Source organism: Myotis davidii, unplaced genomic scaffold (assembly GCF_000327345.1).
Source record: "Myotis davidii unplaced genomic scaffold, ASM32734v1 scaffold708, whole genome shotgun sequence".
Classification (NCBI taxonomy): Eukaryota; Metazoa; Chordata; class Mammalia; order Chiroptera; family Vespertilionidae; genus Myotis; species Myotis davidii.
Window position 1 is genome coordinate 147,865 of NW_006298797.1, and position 9,000 is coordinate 156,864.

At 43.2% G+C, this 9,000-nt stretch overlaps 1 protein-coding gene across 1 annotated transcript in view; it reads right to left on the minus strand.

Annotated features, from left to right (window-relative positions):
• The window catches only part of ZNF454 (zinc finger protein 454), a 73,739-nt gene extending 66,027 nt beyond the window's left edge, over nt 1-7,712 (minus strand). Inside the window, exons 1-2 of the mRNA XM_006779383.2 lie at nt 6,753-7,712; nt 3,250-3,343 (exon numbers count right to left, since the gene is read on the minus strand). The gene's annotated coding sequence lies outside the window, so the exon portion shown is untranslated. The remainder of the gene's footprint in view (nt 1-3,249; nt 3,344-6,752) is intronic.
• Nucleotides 7,713-9,000: the final 1,288 nt, after the last annotated feature.

Consider the following 9,000-nt stretch of genomic DNA (forward strand, 5'->3'; position numbering starts at 1 on the left):
GACTGTTACAACCGGTCAACCAAACGACCAGTTGACTGGTCACTATGACATGCACTGACCACCAGGGGACAGACACTCAACACAGGAGCTGCCCCCTGGTTGTAAGTGCACTCCCACAGCTAACCTCCTGCAGTCCCTACCCCTGGACTCAGTGAGAGGGCCCTGATGGCCCCGTGGCCCCAATCGCCAACCAGGCCAAGGGACCCCACCCATGCACAAACTCATGCACCGGGCCTCTAATTTTATATAAATTATACCTGCCTCACCTCACCATGTTAAATGAAGTTAGCTTGCAACCTCATATAATGTACAGTAAGTAAATTCCAGATAGCTAGGATTTAAAATTAAAATGATAAAACAAATAGAAAACATAGAAATATATTTATATGTAATCTTAGGGTACAGAAAGTTTTTCACAGTTTGATTCCAAAGCCAAACAAAAAAAAAGGAAAGTTAACTGAATAAAACTTCAAAACTTACTTGTAACAAAAGATGTTATAAACAAATTTAAAAGAAAAATGACAGGGAACAGTATTGGCAACTTATGGCAAAGGATTAATATTCACATTACAGGAAAGGCTTTTTTTACATATAAACAACCCAATATTAAAATTGGCAAAAGATGTGAGAGATATTTAAAAAATTTATATCCATAGTTATTTTTGAGGGTTTGAAACTTGGGAGTATACATTATAGCTTCAGAATTTTTTTTTCTTCAGAAATTTTTTTACAATTATATTCCCAATATTTATATTCAGAAAAAAAAGATATAACTTATAGGCAAATATAAGTCATACTTGGCAACTCAGAGTCACGTCACTGGCTGATAAATAGGAGGAAAGATGAAGACAGGAAAATAGCTCTAATGCTGCACCAATGCATCCCAAATCAGTCACTGTATTCTTCAAAAGTATCAAAGTCACCAAAAACAAAGACTTGAGGAACTGTTCTAGATCAAGGGAGACTAAGGAGATAGGACAGCTAAGTTTCAGTTGTGATCTGGATTAGATCTGACCAGATAAAGGACATCTGTGGCAAAATATGAGTAAGATTTGTAGATTAGGTAACAGTACTATATCATTGTAAGTTTCATCCTTTTGATCTTTGTATTTTGGTATGTAAAACCAGAGGATGTCTGGAATGGGGAATGTGGACTGGAAGGAGGTAAGAACACCTGGAGTGATGAAAATGTTCTACAACTTCACTGAAGTGGTGCATATATTTGGCAAAACTCAATTAATTATAAGCTCAAAATACGTTATTTTTTATAAATTATACCTGAAAAGAATGCTGACTTAAAAAGATAATTAACACTATTTTAAATAAAATCAATCAAGGCTAGTGACAACCAAACCACAACCTTCATCAACCAAAATCTTCTGAATGCTCCCTCTTCAAACCTTCCCCTCTTCTAGAAACTCCCTTTCTATAATAACTATGAGTTATGCTGACTTTTAGAACTAAGCTTGATAATATCAAGGTGAGGAAGTAGTACAAACAGAAATCATAACAGTTATACCTGTCTTCATGAAGTCTTCTTAAAACGGGTTCCTCTGGGTCCTGGCGGGTGTGGCTCAGTTGATTGGAGCATCATCCCGTACACCAGAAGGTGGTGGGCTCCAGGCAACCAATGGATGTTTCTCCTTCCCTACCTCTCTCTAAAATCAATTTTTAAAAAAACTAGCTCCTTTGCTAAATAAACAAGTGACACATTTAAGAGAAGCCTAACGCATGATCTAATGAATGAGGAAAACACTGAAAGTCCTTCAGGACTATAAAGTTACGAAAGCCTAACCTTAAAAAAGAAAATATAAAACAAAACTTAGTGCTTCCTGAGCCAAGTCTGCCTGATGTCTTATATCCTTTTCCAGAGAAGCAATAACTCCAGGTTCTAGTAAAAACTAGCAGCTTCCATTTTATTTTATTTTATTTTATTTTTAAACCTCACTAGAGAAGTGAGGATATTTTTTCCATTGATTTTTTTCAGAGAGTAGAAGGCAGGGGGGAGAAGGGAGAGAGAAACACTGATGTGCGAGAGACACATTGATTGGTTGCCTTCCACACGCTCTCCAACTAGGGACAGGGATCAAAACAACAACCCAGGTACATGCTCTTGACTGGGAATTGAACCCATGACCTTCCAGTGAGCAGGCCAATGCTGTAACCACTGAACATGCTGGCCAGGGTACAGCTTCCATTTTAAAGTAATCAGTGCAAAAAAAACCAAGGCTCCTCATTCACTGTTTTTGTCCCATGATTTCCTCTAGCTGATGGACACTGCTTCTTTCTAGAAAAATTCTTATGCCAACTCCTTTATCAAAACTTCTGTGACTCCTCCTCCACCCCCATGCCTACCACCTCACCAACACACTAACTCCTTGTTCCTGGCACTTGACCCCAAACTTTGTAACTAACTCCTCACTACCAGTCAATGCTACATTCTGCTCTACCTCTAAACTCTACTAGTAAATACCAAGCACTTGGCTAGAATGGTGCAGAGGGTGCCTACACTTACCTAGTGCCTTTAACATCTCAGGAACAATGTTGGGCACTTTTTTTTTTTACATTACTTCATTTGAACTTTCAACAAACCTATGAAATAGGTATTATTAAATGGAATAAGCCATGTGAAATTGTTACCAAAGTCAAGTATGTGGCAAACACTTGGTTAATGCTGTTATTTCTATCATGACCATGAGGAACTGATGCTTCAGGGAACTCAAGTCACCTACCCAAGACAACACAGATATTAAATGGTCAAGTTAGGATTTAGTAGTAAACTTGGGACATTCTGACTCCATTACAGCAAATCCTCTCCCATTATCCCTATCCAACCCTACTTCTCCTGGCTGCCACACTGATCTTCTCCTTCTCCAGGTCTTAGAACACTGACAATCTGGGTACCTAACCATACTCATTCTTATTATCAGATTCATGTACAATCATCGTGACTGTATCTTGTAGAGATGTAACTTTTTATGTTCTCTGAGAGTCCATAGCCCTGTAAGCACCAGGACCTTCTCTCATATAATGTTTGTTCCTTTTCTGACCCTTGACCAGCACCAAGAGCTCAATAGGCCAGCTGAATAAGGAAGTGACAGCTGAGAACAGAGCTGAGGGAAACTGAAGGTAGCTTTGTGAAAAATATCCAACATTCAGAGATCTCAATAGCCCTGTCCTCTACAGTGAAACCCATATACAGTATAGGAAAAAGGGGTAAAGGAGAGGTTTGAGATTGAAAAACCTCACCTGAGTTCCCAATGGTAGAGGCCCAGCATCCACTGCCTTCTCCTTCCTTCTTGTGGGGTCCTGCCTAGGAGATGGGTGGGGAGAGGAGGCAGAGCTGATAGGAGGAAAAGAAGCCATGAGAAACGAGACTTCCACAACAACAAAAAATAAAATACCTATAGATAAAACAAATACGTGTTCACACAATTTACATAAAACTATGATTTTTATTGTTTATTTTACTAAGCTTATTTGACTTATATATGAAGCAAGATGAACAGTGAGAGACATATCGTATTCCTGGATAGGATGTCACAATAATTTGTCACTTCTTTTAAATTAATTCATAAAGTTAACACATTCCAAATCAAATTATACCAAATTAATAATATTTTAAAGTTAATTATGAAAAAGATTATTTTTTTAAAAGTTAACTATGTTGTACTAGTATAGCAACAGCCAGGAAATTTCTGAAAGAGAATGGTAATGAGCAAAAACTTGCCCACCAGATACGATGAAGCTATGATAATCTATATATATAAAATCCTAATATGCAAATAGACCGAACGGTGGAACAACTGAACAACCGGTTGCTATGACGTGCACTAACCACCAGGGGGCACGCATGAAACATGGCAGGTATTGGCAGCGGGCAGCAGTGCATGGAACATGGTGGGCATGGGTCGCAGAGGTATAGTGGAGCAGGTGAGCGGGGGCACCAGACCAAGGCAGGGCACCGGTCGCTGTCATCAAGGCAAGCCTCTGGTGGTTACTGAAAATTCTTTGCTCCCGCATGCCATGATCCCACTGGGCACTCGCACCTGCTGCCAGCGCTGGCCCCGCTTGCACCGCTGTCGGTGCCACAGCTGGAGTCCAGTGCCAGCCCCGATCACTCAGCACTGTCAGCAGGTGCAAGTGGGGGCTGCCAGCCCCGATCGCCCCTGAGGGCTTCTCCATCTTTCCCTGCTTCTGAGGGGCGATTGGGGCAGTAGCCACCGCTTGCACCCACTGCAGACGCTGGCCCCAAATGCTCTGTGCCGTCAGCAGGTGCGAGCAGGGCTGGCACCATCAGCACATGAAGCAGCAGTGGCAGGGGCAGGGCCCCCAGCAGACAGGGGACCAGGGGGCACAATGTGGGCCAGGCGGAAGTGCAGAGGATGGGCCGAGACCAGCCTCACTGCCCACAGTTCCTTTCAAGGTGCACAAATTCGTGCACTGGGCCCCCGGTAGAATATAATGTTACTGAATGTCAGAATCACTCATTCACTAAATATATTGTTGACCAGGCACCATTCCTGTGTCTATGTATATATGTGTGGAGGGGGAGAGAGGAAAATACAGTTGCAAACAAAATGGAAATCTCTCTGCTCTCCTGGATGTTATAATTTAACTAGTAGCCTGATGCACGAAGATTCAGACAAGAATGGTTCTTCCTTCCCCTGGCTGCCAGCACCGCCTTCGCTCTGGCCAGAGCTGCCTTTCCACCTTCGCCCGGAGCTCGAGCCACCTTTCTGCCTTCCCACGCTGCCCAGAGGCCCAGAGCGGCTGGGGCAGTGTGGAATGCCAGCGTCCCGCCCTGCCCCCAGCTGCTCTGGACCTGCTATGCAAATTAACCCACCTTTGTTGGGTTAATTTGCATACTCACTCCTGATGGGCTATTGGGCATTGTGAAGGCATGGTCAATTTGCATCTTTCTCTTTTATTAGTGTAGATAGGTGGAAAGAGTCAATGGAACAAATAGAAATCCTGCCAACATAAATAATTCAGAAAAAAAATTAGATATAAGAATTCAGGATAAGAAAAAAGTGAAATTCAGGTCAGTGAAGAAAGGATGGATTATTCAATAACTTGGAATAAGGGCTTAACGTTTGGAAAAGAATATAAATTTGCACATAAAATGCAACTAAAGAACTAGAAGACAATGCAGGTGAGCATTTTTGTGATGATAAAGGACTAGGAGGCCTAATGATGCCAACGGCCCAAATATGAAGGCAACGAAAATATGACATTTGTGCATAGTAAGGAAACACTTGTGCATCAGATAGAAAATTTTAGGACAAAAAGCAAATTGCATAAAATAATCATTAATATTCAAAATGCAAATTTAAACAACCCTATAATTTGCACCTCTCCAAAAGTTAGAGAATAGTTAAGTAATACCCAGGTTTGGGGTGGATCATTCTGGCTCAATTACATTGCAAATTTTTTAAACTGCTACTTTTCTGGAGAAAATAAGACAGGAGGTAACAAAAACCCCAGGCAGCATGCCTCAGTGGTAGAACCTAGACCCACGAACCAGGAGGGGTCATAGTTCAATTCCCAGTCAGGTCACATGACTGGGCTGCGGGCTCCATCCCCAGTAGGGGGCAGGCAGGAGGCAGCTGATCAATGATTCTCATCACTGATGTTTCCATCTCTCTCTCTTCTCCCTTCCTCTCTAAAATCAATTGAAATATATATAAATACATATATATTATAAAGGCCCAGAAATGTCACTTTAAGGGATTTATAGAATGAGACAAGAATGTAGCCAGATGGCCCGTGTTGTTTATAATACTGAAACAAAACAAAACCTAACAACAGAAAGGCCTAAAGGCAGGATTAAGTATGGCAAAGACATACTTTTCCTCACACTCATTAAAATGACAGCTTAGCTGTTTTTAAAAATTGGTATAAGTAATTTCAGTATTTACTTCCTTTAAAATTTATTCTCCATGTTGACTGAGTGGTACTTACATGAACAAAATATAAAAGCCATGGAGCTTAAGATTTGTACATTTTAAATCCCACAACAGGATATTAATAGCCATAGCTTTAAGAACAGAGTTTCTATGTTCAAACACATATATACGTAGACATGCAAATTTTGACAGTTTGCAAATAATTTTTCCCTTTGCTCCTCTGAGTTTTCTGGTTGTGAATATTTGTTTTTCTTTGTAAGATTTTTAAAAAATGCTTAAATAAAAATGAAAGAGAAAAGGATTCTCTGAGGTAAAGAACCTGCACAGGGTTGGCCGCCCGTTCTTAGAAGAAACGGGTCCAAGAGAGACCACGCCGCGCTCCTCGAATCGGAAATCAGTGGGGGCGCACTGGGGTGCGGTTTACACAAAGGGCCGATGCTGGAGCCTGGAGCCCCCGCAAGAGGGCAGCATCCCCCCAACTGCCCAGCGGGTCCCGGGGAAAGCCGAGGCGGGAGGAACGCAGGCAGGGGCCCGGATTGGCCCTCGGACCGTGGCCGCCGCACCACGCCCGCACTCGCCGCTCCTGAGACAGGTGGGGAAGGGCCGCGTCCGGTGACCCTCGGCTGGGTGCCCCCCACCGCCAGCACGGCTCGGCTCCGGGGCGAGATGGGACGCACCTGGAACCAGCAGCCCGGCGCTGCGCAAGGACCCGCAAGAAGCGGCCCTAGCCCATACGCGCCGACCTCACTTGGCGCGACGTCCAGGGCTCGTCCCACCCGGGCCTCCGCCCAGCGCCCGCCACCCGGCCAGACTCGGCGCGCGCAGCCGCTGCCCCGCACTCACCCTCACCCTCACCCAGCTTGAGTGGGAGCTGCCTCTGCCGAACGCCGTCCCACCCGCCGCCTCCCCTGGACACCGAACTACATTTCCCACAAGGCAGCTGGGTAGTGGACGGCATCGGCGTGCGCCAAGCGCAGGCCCGAGGGTGGGGCGGAAGGGAAGGGGCGGTTCCAGCCGATGGAGGAACTGAGGACCGCGTTGGTTCCCACGATGGGTTTGCCGCTCGCCTAGCCTGGAGAGGTCTGTATCGAGACCGTATCCGGACTACCCGAAAGGAGCCCTTCGTTAGAGCCGGAGCGTTTCTAATCCTTGGGAGGGGAGAAGGAGACAGCCTTGGCTAAGCCTCACTTTCCTCCTCTGCAGTAAGGGGAACCCAGAAGAGTCTCTTGCAGTTGTCAGAAGAATGAGAAGAGGTAGTAACGTCTGGAGTAATAGTGGGCACTCCATGAATGGTGGTTACTGTGTCCCCTCCCCTAGCCTGCTCTAAGGGCTTCAAAATTATCACTGTGCACAATGCAGACAAAATCTTCAATTAAATATGTGGCCAGAGTTAGTTTCAGCTAATTCTGCTGCTGGAACTTGGAGAAGTACATGACTTTGGGGGCAGATCAGTATGATAGAGTGTAATACTTGGTTTTCTAAAAATAACCTCTGTTTCTGTTGCTGTGACAAAGACCAAACTTTAGACAGGTTCCTCTGAACCCTCTTTTCTACTAGCCCTGGTTCTTGGGCCCTGTCCTTGGCCTGTGGAGCTCAGTTTTAGCAAGAATCCTGCTAAGTGAGCCTAGGTAGAATCCCCATTCTTAATATCTAATCCAATTCCCATTCCCCTACTCTTGATGTCTAAGTCCTTAGCCTGTCTTTATTTAGCAAAAATCACCCCAAACTTGACTTTTGGTAGGTTCCATCCACTGATCCTCTTAATTTGTGCGTTTGCTATAAATCCCCATCTATCTTTGTTGTTTTGGGAGTTGAGTTTGATTTTACTGAAGTTTCTCTCCTCTGTTGGCAATAGTACTGAATAAAATATGCTTTCTCGTCTCTATTTCTCTTTGAAAACTGTCTGAACTATTTAAAAATATTGAAAAATATGGAACTATTCACAATTCATTTAAAAGTTTAGGTAACCCAGATACCAAATAAACTATATAAAAAAAAATATATCACTGCACTAGAGCAAATACCTTGAACCAAACAATTTTTCCAGAATTACAAGGCCATTCTTACAATAGAAGTTATATCCTATCTAATAAAGGACAAAAAGGGTGATTAACCTTACCTCCGCTACGCTTCCCATTGGCTAGTCAGGGCGATATGCAAATTAACTGCCAAGAAAGATGGTGGTTAATTTGCATACGCGCAATGATGGGAGGCAAAAGGGGAAGGACGGAAGAACAGTGATCGGAAACCCAGGCAGCAGGCAAGAGCTGGGGGGTGCTCAAAGACCATTTCTCTACCAAAACAACTCATTATAGTTATTATATAATTATATAGATACTAGTGGCCCGGTGCACAAAATTCATGTGTAGGGGAGGGTGTGTTCCTCAGCCTGACCTGCACCCTCTCCAATTTGGGACCCCTTGAAAAATGTCCTGCCAGTTTACAGGGATCGGGCCTAAACCAGCAGTCGGACATCCCTCTTGTAATTCGCGACTGCTGGCTCCTAACCGCTCACCTGCCTGCCTGCCTGATTGCCTCTAACTGCTTCTGCCTGCCAGGCTGACCACCCCCTAACCATGCCCTGATCAATACCTAACTGCTCTCTTTCCAGCCTGATTGCCCCAACTTCACTCCCCTGTAGGCAAGTCATATGATAAGAGAGGTTCGGCTTCTAAAGTAAATTGAATATGTTCCTTAAAAATTCTCATGTCCTCCCCTCTGACTATAATTCTTAATTTTCCAATCAGAAAATTACCCCAGGTGATCCAGTAACATGTAGAACTCCAGTAACCTAACTTATTTAAAAACAAACATCCAAACCATTTTTAAAATATTTAAGTTGATATTTTAGAGTTAAAATGATAGAAGATCCAAATATATTTTCTGGTTAGAAAATATTTCAGTTTTTTATTTAAAAAAATAAACATAAAAAAATATATAAGTGACACATTTTCCCAAGGAACTCTGAATTAGTACCTTTCCCTCTAACTTTCTTCAAATTAAGAGAATCTATGGAGTTCCCTATACTGCACAAGTGTTTTTTTTTTAATATATTTTATTGATTTTTTACAGAGAGGAAGGGACCAAATTG